This window comes from Halichoerus grypus, chromosome 4, assembly GCF_964656455.1.
Source record: "Halichoerus grypus chromosome 4, mHalGry1.hap1.1, whole genome shotgun sequence".
Taxonomy (NCBI): domain Eukaryota; kingdom Metazoa; phylum Chordata; class Mammalia; order Carnivora; family Phocidae; genus Halichoerus; species Halichoerus grypus.
In genome coordinates this window covers 86,271,316-86,294,753 of record NC_135715.1, presented here as the reverse complement: position 1 = coordinate 86,294,753, position 23,438 = coordinate 86,271,316, and the positions used below count along the sequence as shown (strand labels likewise).

Below are 23,438 nucleotides of genomic sequence, written 5' to 3'. Positions count from 1 at the left end.
TCAATATCTCAATCAAGCTACAAAAATTTTATTCTATAACACTACAAACACTGCAACGCTGACCATGATTAAGCCAATTTATGTCATACCAGGAATCTCACTACCTTACAGATACCCCTCGTCTGATTTTTAGAAATATTACTCAGACTGGCAGCCCCTTTGTCAGACTATAAATGAATTCTGACTCTAAAAAATAAAATTTGCCATCATTGGTCAGATATATCCTAATTGCAAGTATTCAAAAACTCTGAAGACAATTTTTTTTTTTTTCCAAAAACTCTCAAATCACTATAGGCTGATGTAGATAAGATATTTGCATCCTGGCTGTCATTCCTTGATATTTCTATCAGGCACTAGAAAAAAAAGACTAATAAATGATTTTCCAAAAACATTACTCAATGGTTCACTGACAAAATAATAATAATGGCTCTCAGTGCCCATTTCCTTAAATGTAAACTGGGGAAAGTAACTGTACCCACTGCATATGATTACTATAAGTTTGAATCAAGTATTTATAAGGCACTTATTAGAACAATACCAGAGCATAGTGAACACCCAAAAAATAACAACTAACATTTACTAAGTTCAGCATCAGAGCCCAGACAATCTTGTTTAGAATCCATTTTTACATGCTACATTATATTGTCTCTCATTTGTTTATTTGTTCAACCAATATTTAATACATGCCTACTGTGTATGCTCCCCTCACTGATCACCTCAATTATGAAAATGATGAAATGTCTTTTTAAAATTCTAAAATCTTTCCAAAGCTTAGAAAGGCAAATACTTATACTTTAATACTGGTGTAATAAAATCATGACCAGGGTTATGGTCAAAATAGGATTATATCGAACATACTCATTCTGCTGATAGGAGCTGAACACTTTGTTGCTTATTATATCAAAAATCCCAAATAATATCAAGCATAGTACTTCTCTGTCAGAACTCTGAAGTCAGTATATATTGCCAGAACCTCAAACTCCAACATAAAACCCCAAGGCTAGATATTTTCATCAAATTAATTCCCCTAATCCCTTTCATTTCATGCTTTATAAAAAGGCTGTATGTGGGCACCTGGCTGTCTTCATTATAATAAGCTCCTTGAGGACAAGAAATATTACTTACATATCTTTCTATCTCCCACAGGACCTAAAAGCACTTTCTACATGGCAAGCCCACTAACAATACCTTAAATAAACAAATCTCAAATCTTACTCTCCTTACAACCACAACATGACACAGCACACATCTGTCTTAGTCAATCCAACCTACCTGCCTTTCCCAAATGACTTAACAGATCCCACCCCCTGGTCCTTGGCTTCTGCCTGTCCCCTGAATGCCCATCTCTCCCTCCTCTCTAGGAATTCTTACTCCTAATATCCATCTCAGAACAACTTATTCAGAAAGCCTTCTCTAGTTAACTTAATTGCCACTATGAGCACTTTGCACCCCATTTTCTTCCATTTCTGGGCATGGTCTCCTGTGTATCCAATTAAGAGATTTCTTAAATTTTTTGTCAACTGTGGCTTTTGTCATATTTTCATTAGGTTAAGCTGACATCTAGGTATGCTTCATTCCTAGGAAATCAGAAGTATTACAGCTATCATTAATTAAATATTGCTTCAGTATTTGGATATTTACATACTACTACTTATACTTTTGTATTCAATATTTTTTTTAAAGATTTTATTTATTTATTTGAAAGAGAGAGAGAGAGAGAGATAGCAAGAAAGAGCATGAATGGGGAGGAGAGGGAGAAGCAGGCTCCCCACGCACAGGGAGCCCGACGCAGGGCTTGATCCCAGGACCCCAGGATCATGACCTGAGCCGAAGGCAGACACTCAACCCACCGAGCCACCCAGGCACCCCTATAAATATTATTTTTGTATTTTATAATATTGTATTATTTATAATGTTCTCATGGTACTTTGTAAATATTTCCTGTAACATATTTCCTGTAACTCATCTGCACATAGGTAGGGTAAACCATATGTCCCAGTTTGCTAAGGACAGTCCCAGATTATTTCTGTGGTCCCAGGATAATTATTAAGACAGTCTCCTTTCACGGCGCCTAGGTGGCTCAGTCGTTAAGCGTCTGCCTTCGGCTCAGGTCACGATCCCACGGTCCTGGGATCGAGCCCCACATCGGGCTCCCTGCTCAGCAGGGAGCCTGCTTCTCCTTCTCCCTCTGTCTACCACTCTGCCTACTTGTGCTCTCTCTCTGTCAAATAAATAAATAAAATCTTTAAAAAAAAAAAAAAGTCTCCTTTCACTCTCAAAAGTAGCATACTTTGGATAATAAGTTGTATAGTCACCCTAAAGTGTATGCCTCCCTTTAACCAAAATGAAGCTCTAGAATTATAGAAATAATGACCAGTTTATCTATCTTCAGTGCTAAAACAGAGAAGGTAGTCAAAAATTTTAGAAACTGTGCATGTAAACAAGTTTAGAAACTGTGCATGTGAAAAATTTTAGAAACTGTGCATGTGAACAACTGTGTATTATAAAACTATAATACAAATTGCTTAAAGGCTTATTTTACTCATCCCTTTGATATTCCTAAGATTTTCAATAAATATTCAGTGAATTTTTTTTTTTTAAGATTTATTTAGGGGTGCCTGGGTGGCTCAGTCAGCTGGGCAACATACTCTTGGTTTTGGCTCAGGTTGTGATATTGTGGGTTGCAGGATCAAGCCCCAGGTCAGGCTCCACACTCAGCCAGAGTCTGCTCAGGATTCTCTCTCCTCTCCCTCTGCCCCACCCTCACTCACATGCTCACACACACTCTCTCAATCTCTCTCTCTCAAATAAACAAATCTTTAAAAAAAATTATTTATTTGAGAGAGAGTGCACATGCAGGAGAGGGGCAAAGGGAGAACCAGAGGAAAAGAATCCCAAGCCAACTCACCACCGAGCCTGGAGCCCATCATTGGGCTCAATCCCCTGACCCTGAGATCATGACCTGAGCTGAAACCAAGAGTTGGACACCCAACCAATTGAGCCACCCAAGCACCCCATTACTCGGTGAATTTTTAAATTAAAATAGTAAGAAAAAGAAAACCAACACAAATATTTCCATTCAAAAGTCAATTATATACTAACAACACAATAAAATACATTATCACTAATAAAACATCCATACAGCCCTTTATGTCCGATTATATGGCAGAAAACTAAATGGAATAGTATCTTCAAAATGCGAGGGAAAAATAACTGCCAATTTAGATTTTCATGCACAACTAAAATATCATTCAAGAACAAGAGCTAAAGATTTCTGACAATTATAATTTACCACCAAAAGATTCTTAATTAAGGAACTTCTAAAAGATATACTTCAAGAAAAAAGAAAGTGATTCCAGGAGAACAAATGCTAGCCAAAAAAAAAAAACCTGGCAAATGTGGTAAACCTAAACAAATATTAATTGTATGAAACAAGATTAAAATGCTTAATTTGAGGAACTGAAGAGGACAAGGTAGAATTACTGGGCACCTGGGTGGCTCAGTCAGTTAAGCATCCAGACTCTTGGTTTCAGCTCAGGTCATGATCTCAGAGTCCTGAGATCAAGCCCCGCGTTGAGCTCTGTGTTAAGATTCTCTCTCCCCCTCTCTCTCGCTACCCCTCCCTGCCCACCCCACCACTCCCACCCTGCTTGTGCTAAGAAAAAGAAAGGGGGGGGGGAGCAAGGTAGAATTATAATAGGAAACAACTACAACAAAGGGAGTGACTGAAGTTATTTACCCATCATAGTGGCCTTCTGGAAACTTGTTCCTTTGACCATCCCCACCTCCAATCACCCACTGAATTACTGAGTGTCACCAAACTAGCACAGTGTGGTCCCACACCCCTCACTAAACTGATGGCCTAGAGGTAGGCAACTGACTCAAGCAGGAGCAAACAGAGACAATCTCTAGAAATTACAAATAGATTACCAAAAGCAAACACTAGGAATCAACGGGTACTGAGCTGTGCTAATGAAGTACTACATGTCTTGTTGATGCCCACCTTTTATTTCTTCTGTCTGAAATGCTTCCTCCCTTTTTTCTACCTGTCCAAACCATCTTTTAGAGACTCAGTTTAAACCTTCCCTATTGTCCTCACCTGGTCATCTTTCCCTCTATAAATGACAGAAGTGGAAAATAATTATCCTCTCTATGTATGCTAGGCATTTCACATACATTACCACTTAACCTAAACTACACTAGAATGACAGCACTTGCTGTCTCTCCACTCACCATGACAAAGAACCATCTTTCTTAAAGGATATTACTTCCTAGAATAGCTTCCTAAATCGTCTATGTGTCTACATGAGTTCCCTGCAGCCAGACTACAACATTCTCAAATACAGGAACCATGTCTTCTACTTTATTCTTCTCACCATCCATCTCTCTTCCCTGCACTTCACCCCTCCCCTTTCAAAATATACTTTTCCCTTCTCACTACTAATTACTACTCTTAATAAAAGCTACTATTTATAATAGCTTGCACTGTGCTTACACTCTGCTAAGTGCTTTCAAACATTTCACTTAATCTTTAGAACACTCCCATGAGGTAGATATTAGCTCCCCATTTCAGAGAGATGGAAAAACCCTTGGAGAATTTAAAGAACTTGCTCTCATAGTAGAATGAACCTAGATCTATAAAGTATCACTGTCACCACAATCACATCCCACACTGTAGTTCCCTACCCACCCCACACTCACCTGCTGTGGCAGTTTGTACTATGCCAACTTGGTTAAGTTTAAACTACATTTCCCAGAATCCTCTTCCCATATGGCTCCAGGTTAGAGTTGGCCAAAGGAGGAAATTACTCTGAAGATCAGGGTTAGATAAACAGGCACAGAGTTGCCAGCAGATTCCACCACGTTTCTGCTCTCCCCTGCTCTGCATGCAGCTCTTCCTGATTGCACCTTGCTGACCAAACAGCACCCGCAGGTTCACCACCAAAAACTTGACTGAAAACCACAGAAGAGGTAGGTAGCTATGCAGAGGCAACAGCTTTCCACAGACTCTCCACCAGCTCTACTTTATGGCTCTACTCCAGCACCTGGCATACCAGACTCCTCAGATTTATCTACATTCTCACTTACGCATTGCACCACTGCTTCAGAACGCCTGATGACTCACTTTGATCTGCCAATTCCCCCTTACAGACTCTGATTTCTGAGTTTCTCCCGTAACTGTGTAAGGTTTTACTCCTTTCATAAATCCCTTATTCCATAATATAGCACTTCTCCTTCTCTGATTGAACCCTACTAACTAATGCAACTACTCGAACCCCCTCCCAATCTTTTTTTTTTTTTTTTAATTTTTAAGTAATCTCTACACCCAGCATGGGGTTCAAACTCACAACCCCAAGATCAGGAATCACATGCTTGATGTAATGAGCACTGGGTATTATAGAAGACTGATGAATCACTGAACTCTACCTCTGAAACTAATAATACACTATATGTTAATTAACTGAATTTAAAGAGTCACATGCTCTACCAGCTGCCCCAAGCCTCCTCCCAATCCAATGACCAAGAAATCTCTGCAAACTTTCCTTCTGAAATCTTCCGGCATAACCAAATCTAGGCCACTTGGTCTTTTCACAGCCTCCAATCAAGCCTTCTTTTATAGTTCCACACTGCCCATCCTTGCTTCCAAACAGGCTGAAGTGTCCCTTATTCTAAAGAAACCGTGGGGCACCTGGGTGGCTCAGTCAGTTAAGCTCTGTCTTCAGCTCAGGTCATGATCCCAGGGTCCTGGGACTGAGCCCTGAGTCAGGACTCCCTGCTCAGCAGGGAACCTGCTTCTCCCTATCCCTCCCACGCCCCACCCCCGCGCTCATGCTCAGGCTCATTCTCTCACTCACTCTCAAATAAAATCTTTAAAAAAAAAAAAAAAAAAAAAAAGAAACTGTATCTCCCTATTTGATCATCCCATTTACAAAAAAGCAAGATTTAAATGACAGAAAACATTAGAGTGGGCATCAGATTAACATGTCAGTATCAATTTATTAACTAAGAACAAAATAAGCTAAGAATATTTAAGGTACTTCTATGCTCTGGTTGGAGATGTGAAGATGGAGAAACAAAGAACAAGGATATGGAAGGATTCTGAGAAGAAAAGTATTTGTGATGTGTGGTTTGTCCCAAATGTTTTTCAACTGGGAAGTAGGGAAGCTTCATTTTTTTTATGTAATCATTTTGGGCTTATCCAAATATATCCCTAAATTATTTAAAAATTTCTAATGGGCATTAGAGACTGAATGTACAATTTTTCCAATATTTTTTTGCTCCTTTTCCAAAAAGATCTTCCCTCTCTTTTCAGCTAAAGTATTTCCAAAGTCTTGGTTCCCTGTTCATAACATGAGAATACTTCAGTTCTTTGTTACTTTCTAGGGCTCAATGTTTACTATCCTGGATTTTATCACTAAACTGTCCACAAATGATTCTGATTTCTATCACATTAGTTCTGAAGTTATTCATTCACTCTTTCAACAAGCATTTTACTGAAAGCCTACTATACGTCAAGCTCAATGCAAGGTATCTGGCTACAAAACAACTTTAAGATATCTTATTCTGACAAATTAGTCACACTGAAACAGAGTTATTTAGCCTCCAAATGCTGCCCTATAACAAATCTTCCCTGGACTACTGTCATCTTAACAATCCCCCCAAGCAGGAGAACTTCAATCTCTTTTGACTCTCTACTATTTTCTATTATGTTATGGGTCTCACAGGCTAGACAGGTCCTTAAAAAATCACCTAGAGCAACTTTTTCAAATTCAGAAATGTTGAAGCCCTCTGTCACAGTCTATTTCTAATTAATGTCAGATTTAAGACTGAAGGCTTTCACCTACCATCAGTGTTCAACAAATAGTATGGAATACAGTTTGTGGCATTCCCTTCAGAAAAACTCTAGGCAAGAAATCCCTCTGGCACATCCCTGAATAAACCTCTCAACAGTACAGTATGCAACAGTCCATGACTACAGGGCAAACTCTGTAATACTAATTAATAATATACATTACATGATCTCAGACCGCATAACTGATCTACCCTTTCCCAAATCATGAGACAAGATTATATAAACAGGGACATGGTTTAGGGGTGAAGTTGTTAGAATGCAGCCATGTACTGCTTACAGACTAGATAGTTAACATCATACCATCTCTCAAAGTAGATTTTTATCAACACTAAGGCTCGGCTACCTTCTACTTCTTTTGTTTCCCTATAGTGTCTAAGCAACTCAGAAATTTTATATATAGTTTGATGTACTCTCCTTATATATTATGTCATACAATAAAATATTATTAATTTTTTTTGTAGTTTTTAATTTTATTATGTTATGTTAGTCACCATACAATACATCATTAGTTTTTGATGTAGTGATCCACGATCCATCGTTTTCATATAACACCCAGTGCTCCATGCAGTACGTGCCCTCCTTAATACCCATCACTGGGCTAACCAATCCCCCCTCCCCTCTAAAATCCTGTTTGTTTCTCAGGTCCATAGTCTCTCATGGTTCATCTCTCCCTCCAATTCCCCCCCCCCATTTTTCCCTTCCTTCTCTTAATGTCCTCCATGTTATTCCTTATGTTCCACAAATTAAGTGAAACCATAAGATAATTTTCTCTGCTTGACTTATTTCACTTAGCATAATCTCCTCCAGTCCCAACCATGTTGATGTAAAAGCTGGGTATTCATCTTTTCTGATGGCTGAGTAATATTCCATTGTATATATGGACCACATCTTCTTTATCCATTCATCTGTTGAAGGGCATCTCGGCTCTTTCCACCGTTTGGCTATTGCGGACATTGCTGCTCTGAACATTGGGGTGCATGTGGCCCTTCTTTTCACTACATCTGTGTCTTTGGGGTAAATACCCAGTAGTGCAATTGCTGGGTCATAGGGTAGCTCTATTTTTAAATTTTTGAGGCACCTCCACACTGTTTTCCAAAGTGGCTGTACCAACTTGCATTCCCACCAACAGTGTAAGAGGGTTCCCCTTTCTCCACAACCTCTCCAACATTTGTTGTTTCTTTCCCTGTCCATTTTGGCCATTCTAACTGGTGTAAGGTGGTATCTCAATGTGGTTTTGATTTGGATTTCCCTGATGGCTAATGATGATGAACATTTTTTCTTGTGTCTGTTAGCCATTTGTATGTCTTCTTCAGAGAAGTGTCTGTTCATCTCTTCTGCCCACTTTTTGACTTATTTGTTTTTTGGGTGTTGAGTTTGAGAAGTTCTTTATAGATTTTGGATACCAGCCCTTTATCTGTAGTGTCATTTGCAAATATCTTCTCCCATTCTGTGGGTTGCCTCTTTGTTTTGTTGACTGTTTCCTTTGCTGTGCAGAAGCTTTTTATCTTGATGAAGTCCCAAAAGTTCATTTTTGCTTTTGTTCCACTAGCTTTTGGAGATGTATCTTGAAAGAAGTTGCTGTGGTCGATGTCAAAGAGGTTACTGCCTATGTTCTCCTCTAGGATTTTGATGGATTCCTGTCTCACATTGAGGTCTTTCATCCACTTTGAGTTTATCTTTGTGAGTGGTGTTAGAGAATGGTCGAGTTTCATTCTTCTGCATGTGGCTGTCCAATTTTCCCAGCACCATTTATTGAAGAGACTGTCTTTGTTCCATTGCATGTTTTTCCCTGCTTTGTCAAAGATTATTTGACCATAGAGTTGAGGGTCCATATCTGGGTTCTCTATTCTGTTCCATTGGTCTGTATGTCTGTTTTTGTGCCAGTACCATGCTGTCTTGGTGATCACTGATTTGTAATATAGCTTGAAACCGGGCAACGTGATGCCCCCAGCTTTGTTTCTCTTTTTCAACATCTCCTTGGCGATTCGGGGTCTTTTCTGATTCCATACAAATTTTAGGATTGTTTGTTCCAGCACTTTGAAAAATGTCATTGGAATTTTGATCGGGATGGCATTGAAGGTATAGATTGCTCTGGGTAGCATAGACATTTTAACAATGTTTATTCTTCCGATCCATGAGCATCGAATATTTTTCCATCTTTTTGTGTCTTCTTCAATTTCTTTCATGAGTGTTTTGTAGTTCCTAGAGTATAGATCCTTTACCTCTTTGGTTAGGTTTATTCCGAAATATCTTACGGTTTTTGGTGCTACTGTAAATGGAATCGTTTCTCTAATTTCTCTTTCTACAGTTGCGTTGTTAGTGTATAAGAAAGCAACTGATTTCTGTGCATTGATTTTGTATCCTGCCACATTACTGAATTGCTGGATGAGTTCTAGTAATTTGGGGATGGAGTCTTTTGGGTTTTCCACATAAAGTATCATGTCGTCTGCGAAAAGAGAGAGTTTGACTTCTTCTTTGCCAATTTGAATACCTTTTATTTCTTTTTGTTGTCTGATTGCTCTTCCTAGGACTTCTAGTACGATGTTGAACAACAGTGGTGAGAGTGGGCACCCTTGACGTGTTCCTGATCTTAAGGGAAAGGCTCTCAGCTTTTCCCCATTGAGGATGATATTCACTGTGGGTTTTTCATAGATGGATTTTATGAGCTTGAGGAATGTTTCCTCTATCCCTGTACTCTGGAGAGTTTTAATCAGGAAAGGATGTTGTACTTTGTCACATGCTTTTTCTGCATCAATTGAGAGGACCATATGGTTCTTCTCCCTCCTCTTATTAATGTGTTCTATCACATTGATTGATTTGCGAATGTTGAACCACGCTTGCATCCCGGAGATAAATCCCACTTGGTCGTGGTGGATGATCCTTTTAATGTATTGTTGGATCCTATTAGCTAGGATTTTGTTGAGGATTTTGGAATCCATATTCATCAGGGATATCGGTCTGAAATTCTCCTTTTTGATGGGGTCTTTGCCTGGTTTGGGGATTAAGGTAATGCTGGCCTCATAGAATGAGTTTGGAAGTTTTCCTTCTGTTTCTATTTTTTGAAACAGCTTCAGCAGAATAGGTATTATTTCTTCTTTGAATGTTTGGGAGAATTCCCCAGGGAATCCATCAGGCCCTGGACTCTTGTTTTTTGGGAGGTTTTTGATCACTGCTTCACTCTCGTTACTGGTTATTGGCCTATTCAGGTTGTCAATTTCTTCCTGTTTCAGTCTTGGCAGCTTATAGGTTTCCAGGAAGGCCTCCATTTCATCCAGATTGCTCAGTTTATTGGCATATAGTTGTTGATAATAATTTCTAATAATTGTTTCTATTTCCTTGGTGTTAGTCATGATCTCTCCCCTTTCATTCATAATTTTATTAATTTGGGTCCTTTCTCTCTTCTTTTGGATAAGTCTGGCCAGTGGTGTATCAATCTTATTAATTCTTTCAAAGAACCAACTTCTAGTTTCGTTGATCTGATCTACTGTGTTTGTGGTTTCTAATTCATTGATTTCTGCTCTAATTTTAATTATTTCTCTTCTAGTGCGTGGCTTAGGCGTCGTTTGTTGCTTTTTCTCTAGTTCTTTAAGGTGTAGAGTTAGTTGGTGAATTCGGGATTTTTCTATTTTTTTGAGTGAGGCTTGGATGGCTATGTATTTCCCCCTTAGGACCACCTTTGCAGTATCCCATAGGTTTTGGACCTATGTGTTTTCGTTCTCGTTGATTTCCATGAATTGTTTAAGTTCTTCTTTGATTTCTTGGTTGACCCAAACATTCTTGAGCAGAGTGGTCTTTAGCTTCCAAGTGTTTGAATTTCTGCCAAATTTTTTCTTGGGATTGAGTTCCAGTTTTAGAGCATTGTGGTCTGAGAATATGCAGGGAATAATCTCAATCTTTTGGTATCGGTTGAGACCTGATTTGTGACCCAGTATATGGTCTATTCTGGAGAAAGTTCCATGTGCGCTCGAGAAGAATGAGTATTCTGTTGTTTTAGGGTGGAATGTTCTGTAAATATCTATGAGGTCCATCTGGTCCATTCTGGTATCATTCAAAGCTCTTGTTTCCTTGTTGATTTTCTTAGATGATCTTTCCATTGCTGAGAGTGGAGTATTGAGGTCTCCTACAATTAACGTATTGTTATCAATATGACTCTTTATTTTGGTTAACAGTTGGCTTATGTAGATGGCTGCTCCCATGTTGGGGGCATAGATATTTACAATTGTTAGATCTTCTTGTTGGATAGACCCTTTAAGAATGATATAGTGTCCTTCTGTGTCTCTTATTACAAACTTTAGTTTAAAATCTAATTTGTCTGATATAAGAATTGCTACCCCAGCTTTCTTTTTAGGTCCGCTGGCATGGAAGATAGATCTCCATCCCTTCACTTTCAGTCTGGATGTATCGTTAGGTTCAAAATGAGTCTCTTGTAGACAGCATATGGAGGGGTCCTGTCTTTTTATCCAATCTGCAACCCTGGGCCACTTTATGGGAGCGTTTAGGCCATTCACGTTGAGAGTGATTATTGAAAGATATGAATTAATTGTCATCATGTTGCCTGTGAAGACATTGTTTTTATAGATTGTCCCTGTAAATTTGTTGTAGATCACTCTCGGGGTCTTTCTCCTTTTATAGAACCCCCCTTAATATTTCTTGCAGGGCCGGCTTAGTGGTCACATATTCTTTCAACTTCTGCCAGTCGTGGAAGCTCTGCATCTCTCCATCCATTCTAAATGAAAGCCTTGCCGGATAAAGTATTCTTGGCTGCATGGTCTTCTCATTTAGTACTCTGAATATGTCTTGCCAGGCCTTTCTGGCTTGCCAGGTCTCTGTGGATAGGTCTGACGTTATTCTGATGTTCCTCCCTCTGTACGTAAGGAATCTCTTCCCCCTAACTGCCCTTAAGATGGTTTCCTTGGTTCTAAGATTTGCAAGGTTTACTATTACATGCCGGGGTGTTGGCCTGTTTTCCTTGATCTTAGGAGGGGTCCTCTCTGCCTCTAGGACTCGAATGTTTGTTTCATTCAGATTAGGGAAGTTCTCAGCTACGATTTGCTCAAATACATCTTCTAGCCCTCTCTCTCTCTCTCCACTCCCTCCGGGATTCCAATTATTCTGACATTGGAACGCCTCATGGTGTCACTTATTTCTCTGATTCTATTTTCATGTATTCTGAGTTGTTTTTCCCTGGCCTCCTCTTTTCCCTTTTTATCTATTATACTGTCTTCCAGATCGCTTATTCTCTCTTCTGTCTCAGTTACCCTAGCTGTTAGATTATCTAGATTGGATTGGATCTCATTGATAGCATTTTTAAGTTCTGCCAATTCACCTTTTATTTCTGCCCTTAGAGACTCTATGTTGCCATTAATTGATTTCTCCATTCTAGCCATTGTCTTCACAATTGCTAGCCTGAATTCCATCTCTGACATCTTGGTTATGTCTGCATCCATTTGTAAATCTGCAGCATAAGTCATAATCTCTGAGTCTTTTCTGTTTTGGGGCTCCTCCTCCTACTCATTCTGTTGATGGGTGTTTGAGGGAATGTATAGAGTCGAAATTATTGACCAGAACCCAAGCAAGATGCACCTGTTTTCTTGGGACCTTAGGGTTGCTGGCCTCTTGTTTTCCCAGCCTGTCTTCTGTGGGAGGGGCCTGCCGCGCTGTTACTCAGGCAACCCTGTTTGGGCGGAGTTGCCCTGCGCCCCTGTGGCGGGGGATGGGCTCAGTGGGAATCAGTCTTTGGGGCTTTTGTTCTCTGGCGCCTTTCCCTGGCGGCTTTCCGCCTCTCTTCCGCGAGTCAGAGCAGAAGAGACCATTTCCAACCCTCTGCCTCAGAGCAGAGAGACCGCAGTCTGTTCTTCAGTGAGCTCTCCAGGCCACACTGTCTCCGTTTCTGTCCGTGCTGCTATAAACTGCAGCGTCCTGGGTTGTGCGCCCCTCCGCAGTGCTCCCAGTCCTGCCTCCAGGTCGGGGCATGTCTCTGCCCCTTGTGCTTCTCAAACCGCCAGCCGCTCCCAATTCACGCGCGCGTGACTCCGCTGCTTGGGGTTTCCACCCCCGGGGGTTGCAGTTCACCGGCGCGACCCCGGGGCACCGGGTTTCCGTCTGGGAGGCTGCAGTTCGCATGCGCGCGACCCCACCGGTCTGGTTTTCCACCCCCGGGGTCTGCCCTAAAGTTCTTTCCCGACGCTACTGGTCTGGGAGTCTGTGCCCCATCTGCAGCGCGCGAGGCTGTCACTCACCAGCGGTGTAGGATCCCCACGTCCAGGCACCCTCCCGCCTCCATTTATCCTCCGATATCTGCCCGCAGAACCACGCACGGCTCTCCGCTTCGTACCTCAAAACCAACTGCCTGCGATATTCCGTTTGTAGAGATCCAGATCTTCTTACATCTCAGGCTGGTTTCATGGGTGCTCAGAGTGGTCTGGTAGATATCCAGCTCAATTCCGGGGGCCAGTTGAAATAGGGTCCCCTACTCCTCTGCCATCTTTCCCCCCTCCCCTATTATTAATTTTAAAAAGGAGTCTACAGGCTATTTTTAAATGTCTAAACTGATTTAAAAATACATTAAAGCCACCACAGATATCATGATGTTAATCTCTCCTTAAATTAAATCAGAGGCCATTAGTCTCATTTCCTTATTGTGTTAAAATAAAAAACCAAAATATTTTGTATTAAAACTCCACAGGGGTGCCTGGGTGGCTCAGTCAGCTAAGCATCTGACTCTTGATCTCAGCTCAGATCTTGAACTTAGGGTCATGAGTTCAAGGCCCAAGTTGCGCTCCACGCTGGGCGTGAGGCCTACTTCATAAAAGGGGAGCGGCGCCTAGGTGGCTTAGTCGATTAGGTGCCCCACTCTTGATTTAGGCTCAGGTGGTGATCTCAGGATCCTGGGATCAAGCCCCACGTCAGGCTCCGTACTCAGCTCAGAGTCTGCTTGAGATTCTCTCTCTCTCCCTCTGCCCCTCCACACCCCCTCCTGCACGTGCTCTAAAATAAATAAATCTTTAAAAAAAAAAAAAGCCTCCACAAATACCATTAAAATGCAGTCAAGTCAGTCAAACTTAATTATAGTAATCACAAACTTATCAAATAATGATAATTAAGCATCTTTAGATCAAATCTAAAGTACAATATGATGAGAACATTTCGCAATTATTAAATAATAGCATAGGAACAATTACAAACTGACTTCATTTTAAGCTGTAGATCTGTTCCCAAAGACTTATAAAAAAAAAAAAAATCAAGTCATACTTTTCCCACTGGTTCCTATTAATAATTTCCAAAAATAATTTTTGAACAGTTTTCCACAGTGCTGTTTCTGTGGTAGGGCTGTTCACAAATACTTGATGTTCTCCTTCTGGGTATTTGGAAATATTGAACTTTCTCACCCTGTTCAACTCAGGTACAGCCATAAGACTTCCTCTGGCCAATACATGTGGGTGGAAGTGGTGAACGTTTCTCCCAGGTAAAAGCTTTAAAAAGCCAGAGTATGCTTTCACACATTGTATTTTCCTTCTGTCCTGGTGTGAGATTGTAATTTATAATAAAAAATATGTATCTGGTCTTTGTCCCCATTTCTGGCAAAGAGCTCAGAAAAACCAGGTTTTTTTTTTTTAATTGAAGTATAGTTGACATGCAATGTTACCTTAATTTCAGGTGAACAATATAGTGATTCAACAAGTTCGTGCTTTATGATATGCTCATTACAGGTGTAGCTAGAATAATGTAGGTGTCTTTTGTTATTCATAACGAATAGCTTTAAGCCACATCTGTTTATATTAATGAGATGACTTTTGAAAAGCACCTAGTGATGAAAGCTGGTTGCCAAGGGGAACCATGTGATTAGAGGATTGGAACTTTGAGCTCCTTCCCATGGCTTTTAGGGAGGGGAAAGGGGCCGGAGATTAAGCTCAACTACCAATGGCCAACTGATTTAATCAACATGCCTAGGTAAGAAGCCTACATTAAAAACCAAAGAGGATGGGGTTTGGAGAACTTCCAGGTTGGTAGACACCCAGAGGTGTTGGAAGAGTGGCACACTGGAAGTAAGGATGGAAGCTCCATGGCCCCCTCCTTTTCCCAAACATTGCCCTATACATCTCTTCCATCTGCTTGTTTCTGGGTTATATCCTTTTATAATAAACCAGTAATCTAGCATTTTCCAGAATTCTGTGAGTTGCTGTAGCAAATTAATTGAACCCAAAAAATCCCAAAGATGGGAACCTCTGATTTACAGCCCATTGGTCTGAAGCAAAGGCAACTACCTAGCCTTGCCACCAAGTCTGAAGGGAGGGCAGTCTTAACCTGTGGGATCTGACAATATCTTTGGCTGGATATTACAGAATTGTTTAAGGTGTGGAAACCCCTCCCACATACACATTTCTGGTGACAAGAGGTGTCAAAGTGTTAAGTGTGAAGGGGTTCAGAACATGCCCCCTCCAAATATGCCACTTTGGCATGTGGATTAGTTTGAACTGAAGTCAATCAAGGCCCAAAAGATTCAGGAAGAGCTTTTTACCTCCCCTTAACTGCCTAAAAGAATTTAGATAGAGGGTCTGGTCTATCTAAACTATCACCAGAGATAACTACAAAGAATATGGGGCAGCATGGTAATTGCAAGAGAACTAGCAGGACCTGGAGATCAAATTCCTCTCTGTCCCAATGTCTCCACAAAGCATGGCAAACATGTTTACCAAACATTGGCTCTTCCCATCCTCCCATAAATTGTTGTCTTCCTCCCCCACTTTGAAGTCCCAGACCCCTACCCCTTCTCCTCTGCTCAGGACAGCATATAAGCCTCAACTGCCTGACTACCTGTGGGTCTCATATTCTTATGGGGTTCCCGTACATATGTAATTCAATTCAGTTTATCAGTCTTATGACAATTTATCAAAGAACCTAGAAGGATAAAGAAAAAGATTTTTCCTTCCCAGGAAGCACAATATAAAGGAAAAACACACAGGGTGTATTTTTCCTTTACCTATGGCAACCAGTTATGTTCCAGATAGTGGCTGCTCCCAAGTGAGGTCCCAAAGTAAGGATCCAAAGTGGAATTCAAACTAAGGATGACAATGTTGAGCAGAGGCAGGCCAACTGACCCTCAATGAACACACACCATGAGCAAAAAATAAATCTTTGTTGTTTTAAGCCCCTGAGTTTGAGGGTTACTATTCATAGCCTATTCAGAATGATAGTCTAAAACTTAATTTAAAAATTACACTGGAAATTCCTCATGTTCATTCAAGAAATTTCATCAATTCTCTGACCAAGTACATTAAGCTCTCTCATATCACTTCTCCTAGATACCAGAAAAATTAACATACTTCCCATACCATTCACTTAAAATGGACCAGTTTATTCTCATTCCACTGAAAATTGTGCCTAACACAAACAAAGAAATCATTCAGGTTTGCCCAAATATTTATCAGACCTCTCTGATTTAGCAATTATAAAGAATGAGAGATAAGAATAATATCTGTATTGAGTGTGTTTTCCAAAAATTATGCTGGCCCTACCCCCAGGAGATTCCACTGAAGATACTTCCAAGGGGAATGCTTCCTGCAAATAATGTGGAGGCAGAGAGAAAGCTAAGGACCCATTGCTCTAAATAGAAGAGCCATGCACAATCTCCAACTGTACTATGTGACTATGAACAAGATTCTTAACACCTCTAAGCCTCAATTTCTTTGCCTGTAAAATCAGAATATGGTCTACCATGGTTACTGTAAAATTAGTGTGTGTAAAGCCTCTGGCATGTAAAAGACATTCAAATGTTACTTCTTCCTCCCAAGATACAGTCTGAAATTTGTAGAAAATTGTGGGATATCCTCAATGCCAGAAGACATGCCCTTATGAAATATAAATGAAAGTTAAAGGAAAGACCTTTAGATGCAAAACAAGGATGAGAGGGGAAAAAAATGGGAAAGACCAACAATTACTAAGATAATAGAAATTCAACTACAGAATTAAAATATTCATGAGATGAAAAATATTTTTTAGTACACACTGGAGGGCAAAAGAGCAGAACCGTGAATGTGGTTTGCAGCCACACTGTGTCAAACACAAGCAGCTCTCCTAGGATGCAAAGTAAAATAACAGAGATGAAAATATTGAGAGATGATGACAAATACGAAGAATGGAGAATGAAAATCTGAAAACTATACACACTGCCAAAGAACCATAATACAAAGAAAAAGCAAAGACACAGATTGGGGGGAAAAAAAAAAACCTTAAAGAACTGAGGTAAAATTGAGATATTATGACTATTAGCTTTCAATCTACATTCCCTATTCGTTTAAATATCTGTATAATACATACATCCATAAACTCAGAAACAGAAGGCAAGGAATCAACATTTTCTCTTATCCAACCTCCTTAACAAACCAACTTGGCAAATTAACCAACACTCTCTACCTCTTTATAATGTCTTCTGATAAAATGCTGAACATTTGATATTAATTAAGCTCATTTTTTACCAAACCAGTACATTTCTGCACTCATCAATTTACCAAGAATCAAACATGTTTATGTGCTTGTTATAATTATATAGTTTAAATATTGTATAAACCAATGAAATTGTGAATGTGAATAGAGTTTTTGTTTCTATGAAAATGAAGTTGAGTGTTTAGAAAGACTCAAAGGCTAGTTTCAAAAAAAACTGTTGTGAAAGTGGGCATAGGTGAAAAAACTGTAAAAGACTAAGGGGAATAATCATACAATTCTAGATGGATCACATAACTCAGACGTCTTTACATATCCATTTTTTTAAATAAAATATTTAAAGTAAAAATGTGTCATTTTTAATTCCCCTTATATTTTTAAAAAATTAAACACCACCAGTCTTAATCACATCAAAGAGAATGGTTTCTATATACATTAAAATAGATATAACCTAAGTGAACTATGGGAGATTTTTACAATGCTGATAAATGTTTTTTGAACACTTTTTATATGCAAGGCACTATACTAAACATATTATCTCATGTAAACCTCATGACAAACCTATGAGTTAAGTACTATTATCTCTATTTTACAGATAAATGAGGTATAGAAAGGTTAAACCACAGAGCTGGGACTCACATTCAGGTCTGACTCCCAAGTACATACTCTTAACTGATTATTAATTTTTCTTCTTTACCTTTTCTGTATTTAATTTTTTTCAATAAACATTATAATCACAGTCAGTTAATCTGTAGAGTTTACTAATTTTGTTAACTCAGTTTAGTACTACCTCCTCTTCAAGGCCTTCTGAAGTGCCCTCCCCATCCTGGCACATAGTAGGCACTCCATGAATGGTAATGACAGTACTCTGGCAAAGCAAATCTAATTTTCTGGTTGCCCTGATAAAGCAGAGAGGCAACATGGTGCGATTGTTAAGAGCACAGATTGTGGAGCTAGGCTGCCTGCATTCAAGTTTCACCTCCACCAAGCACAAGAAGTGTGAACATGCGCAAATTACTCACTGTCTCTGCTTCAGTTCCCTAAACTGTAATAGGAGTATAATAACAGTAACTAATTCATTTGGTTGTTAACAGGGATTAAATGAGTATCTTTAGCATAGTACTTAAATCAGTGCCCATAATGTAGAAAGTGCTTAAATTTGCTAAATAAACAATACCACAAAAGAGAACAAAGAAAACTCAACCAGCAAATTAAGAAGAAACGTTTTGTAAATGATCAGTGATTTGGTAGGCACCACCTTTTAAGAATCTTAGGACACTATAAAAAGAGGTCCCTTCTGTCAATTCTGTATTTATTCAATAAACATTTGGCTCCAGGCATTGTCCTAGGTGCACCAAAATCAACAAAACACTGCCTCTGTCTTTGAAAGAGCTAACTTCCTAGTGGAGGATGCGGAAATAATTACAGCACAATGTGGTGAGTACCCTGGTAGAGGCAGGTGCAGTGTGCTTGAGGAGCATTCTGAGGTAGTGGTGATGAGGGGACCTAATTTGGGAATTACCAAAGAATGCTGATAAAATCATATCTTAAACTATTATTTTAATTAGTCATTATTAATTAAAGTCCACACAAATGACTAACTGCACAAATGGGAAAAATTACCTTTAGAAAAACCTCCCAAAGTTTATAAACCACACAGTGCTTATAAAATTTATGGTACTATGAATCTCAAACAAAACACTCTTGAGCACTTGTAAGAAAGGCTGCGTGCAAGTGAGAGGAAGGACTCCAAAGATTCTATCCTATCCTGTCAGTTGGGAAGACAAAGTGTAACAAAAAAATTAAGCAACAATCTGAGAGTTAAGTAACAATAAAGACAACAATACAAAATATGTTACAAAGCCAATCCATAATTAACATCACAAAAAATGCAGTCAACCAATGTTCCCAATAAATCCCAGGGATGTACAAGGCAAAAAAACACAAAACTATACAGACCCGTTTCTTATAAACGTGTGTGTACAGAGAGCTATATACCTCACACAACACTGGAGAATAAGGGGAAAGAGTCTTTATTTCAATATATACAGTTCATTCTGACTTACAAAAGGGATGTGTGAAAAAACTTCATGTAAACTGTTTAATGAATTAAATCCTATTTTTAAAAAAGATTATTTATTTTAAAGAGAGAAGAGAGAGCACTCATGCCTGCAAGCACCCACCAGCAGTGGGGGAGGGGAAAGGAAGGAGAAGAGGGAGAGAGAGAGAGAGAATCCCAAGCAGACAACCAGAGAAGAAATCAAGGGTTGGACGCCTAACCGAGTCACACAGGCACCCCTAAATCATATTTTTTAATAAGAGAATGTGTTACTTAAGTAAACCCTATTATGAAACCTTCTTTAAAACAGTAACCTAAAAAAAATTTTTTTAAAAACCAATAACCTATTAAATGTCAGTTAATTAGTTGGGAAATAAATTCAATTTTATATTACATATATTTGATTTATTTCTACCTGGATTAATTAAAATGAGGTTCACCTCTAAATGTAGCCAACATACCTCATTATCAGAAATCATAGTATTCATAAAATAAGTAAGTCACAGGAATGTAATATACAGCATAGAGAATATAGCCAATAATATTATAATAAATTTGTAAGGTGAGCAATGGTATCTAGACTAATTGTGGGGATCATTCTGTAATGTATAAAAATACTGAATAACAATGATATACACCTAAAACTAATAGGATACTGTGTGTCAATTATATTTCAATAAAAAGAAATTCACAAATGTTTACTAACTTGATCATTATGGAATGAGAACACTGAGTGATGTTAAAATTTTAATTTAAAATTTTTAATTCTTAAACTTCACATAGTGGTAGAATTACAATTAGAATTTAGATCTTCTGACCCTCAATCCAGTGCTCCTTGCATTATACCAGAAAATAGACAGTTTTCTCAAAATGTTTTTAGTAAATCCATTCTTCCTTTATTATATTTCTAGTTATTTCTGTCTGTCAACAAATAATGGCTAAGAAAAACTTAAATGCACTCCTTCAGTGAGATTCCAGGAAAAGACAGGCATTGAGTTTTTCCCATTTTTCACAAGCCAGGTTTTTTGTTTTTTTTTAATTCATAACAGGAGATACCTTGAATTCATAATTACAGAATTTTAAAACCCACAAAATCAGAATCTGATTAATATAGCTGTATAGGATATTTTATAATTCCTGCGATTTTCACTGAAATTATCAAAAGTTAGCCTAACAAGGGTCAGCAATATATGCTACAACTATTCAGTGACAGATTATTGGAGAACAGCTAGCACTACAGTGCTAATTTATCATGCCACAGATTGCTAATTGCAGTGGGGAAAATATACCTTACCTTAACCCCCATTACCAAGTGATCAAACTCAGCATCACAAATAATGGGACTTGACAGTATATGACCTGATGGGAAGCAATATGAGCTACACAGTATCACTTAAGGGTTAGTCTTGCCAAAATATTTAATTTGAAATTAATTAAGCCTTTAAAGCTAGTTTATAGTTAATACAGGGGAATAGAGGAACACATTAAATGACACCATGAGGGGGGAAAAAATCAGACAAATAGAAAATGTGACTCATTTTATAAGACAACTGGCTTGATCTCTTTTAAAAAAAAAAAAGGCAACCTCATTTTAAAAGGGGGAGGGAAAACTGTTCTAGATTCAAAGAGATCAAAGAGACTTAACCAAACGCAGTGAATAAACCCTGTATCTTGGTTTGGTGTGGCTGGGTGTAAAAAAACCATAAAACACCAAACAGTATAAATAGGGAGATTTAAATATGAATGTTAGATTACATTAAGGAATTATCAATTAAGAAACTATCAATTACTGATTAGAAAATATGAACTAAAAAAATTAACAATAATGGTATTTTGGCTATGTTAGGAAATGTCCATCTTTGGAAATGTATGCTGACATATTTAGGATAAAGTGTCATAATGTTTACAGCTTAGTTTCAAATGGCTGAGCCAAAAATAATACACACGTATTTACAGATAAAGCAAATACAACAAGATGTCAACAAATACCGAATCTAGAGGATCATGATAAGGATGTTCACTCTATTAGCAATTTCCTATATGCTTGAAATTGTTTCATAATAAAAAAAGTTGGGGGAGAGTGTTGAGGGGCCCAGAGAACTCCAATTCTACAAGGGGAAAAAAAAAGATCCACCCAAAACCAAAGCTGTCATGACCCTAACAAGACTTCACTTTAATACAGGATCTATTAAATACAGTTTACCGCTTTGGTAGCAGGAAGGTGAACTAAAAATGAAAGATCCATTAATAGACTGAGTCCATAATGTAATCCAATTTTTAAAAATAAGCCTTTAACAGCTACTTCTCTCAAAAGAGACACATGGAGATCATGCCAAGATACCCATTCTATGAGATCACACTCAACATAAATCAACAGGACTCAACATAGTTCACATTTTAACCAAACAACAAATCAATCTATGAACCAACCATTTGTCAACTCTATAATTTGACCTTTTCTCTAAAGACAATACAAAAACATTCAACTACAAATTTTCTTAAACCTGATAATATACTGGAGAAAATTAGAGAGTAGTGTAATTGGGCATCAGTACATTTCTTAAACATTTGCAACTATACGTGAAGCCTCAACTACTCAAAGGAATCTATCAATATTTTCTTCTGTAAAGAGAAATATTTTCTTTTTCACTAACCATAATCAAAGAAATAATACAGGCCAATGCTAAAATGACAAATTTTAGTTTATAAACACCAGTCACCACACACAAATGAAAGGGAAAAAAATCACACCATTAAAAGGTAACTTTCTACGATATTCTACACACTAATTTTGACAATTTAGAAATATTGCATAAGACTGCACCAATTACTAAGTATGTTCAGCCATTGCCACATAATTCAGCAACAAGTTTTGCAATAAGGAAATCTCAAGCTAATAATCCAACTGCGAGTTCCCCGTATGTATCAAGAATAAACTGCACAAGTAAAATTTAACTTTTCAGGAAATATGCATTTTACCAATTATATTTCTTCTTTTTTTGTGTCATCTTTTTTAATAGTGTTAGTCTTTATTACATTTCTTCTCTTAATAAAAGTGAAATTTGTTTTCTGTTCTGTCCTACTGCAAAAGGGTAAAGGTGCCCTGCGCCACCTTTTAAAAGTAATTTTTAAAAAGAAGAAAAAAAGCCAAGAAAATGATTTGGCTAGGCTGCAGCAAAACACATCGAACAGCCTACGCTAGGTACAAAACTACATCTACCAATGATGTTTAGAATTTTACTCCCAGGAAGAAACTCTCCAACTATTCTCATTTTCCTCACATATTTATTTTTTCAAGACTCAAAAATACAGTCCTACAGAAAAGACATCATATTAGAATCAAGGCTTCCCGGATTACCAGCTGCATGACCCTGGGCAAATTCCCTAATCTCTCCGAGACTCAATTTTTCATCTGTAAAATGGGGAGACACATACCGACCTCATCGTGCTGAGAAGATGAAGGCAGACAATGCAAGACAACTGCCCGCCGCACCATAAGTGCTAGCTAAAGCTAGACGGAAAAATCAACCCCCCAATCAATAGATTATCACAGTGTGACAGTGCAAAGACAAGCACTTTTTCGCTTACTGCATATAACATTTCTTCTCCCAGGGACCAGCTGCAATCTTCCTTCTAAAATCCCTGCAGAGTACGTGTCTGACAGCTACACAGCCCAGCAGTCTACTTCGCTCAGACCTGGGGCTCAGGAAAGGATGCGAGAACCCCGAGATCTGTCCACCCGGCGCAGGACAAGCACCTAGCGAAATCCCAGCCTGGGGAGCTGCGCACAGGCCCACCGCGGCCCCCGCCCCACACAAACACAGGCACGTACCGGCCGCTCCGCGGGGACGTAGGGAGCCGCAGGCCCGAGGAGGGGCTGCCACCGCCTCCGAGCCCGCCCCTCCGCCCCCGCGCGGCCTGTCACCGCGCCCCCCGGTCGGGGGAGGCCGCGGGCCCCCGGGGGCCGGAGGGGCGCGCGAGGAGTCTGGCGCGGGCCGGATCCCTCCTTCACATGGAGCCCGCGCCGGGTGGAGGGCGCGTGGACCGCCGCGGCCGGCCGGGGCCTCTCGGCGCCCCTCGGTACTT

The 23,438-nt window shown here is 39.2% G+C and overlaps 1 protein-coding gene across 2 annotated transcripts in view; it reads right to left on the bottom strand.

The window, feature by feature from the left end:
- MAP3K2 (mitogen-activated protein kinase kinase kinase 2) overlaps positions 1 to 23,322 on the bottom strand; it is a 98,036-nt gene extending 74,714 nt beyond the window's left edge. Inside the window, exon 1 of one of the 2 annotated variants that reach the window (XM_036092938.2) lies at positions 23,185 to 23,322. The gene's annotated coding sequence lies outside the window, so the exon portion shown is untranslated. Of the gene's footprint in view, positions 1 to 22,940; positions 23,138 to 23,184 lie in introns of those variants that run through there. The other variant, XM_078070652.1, reaches the window with a different exon arrangement.
- Positions 23,323 to 23,438: the final 116 nt, after the last annotated feature.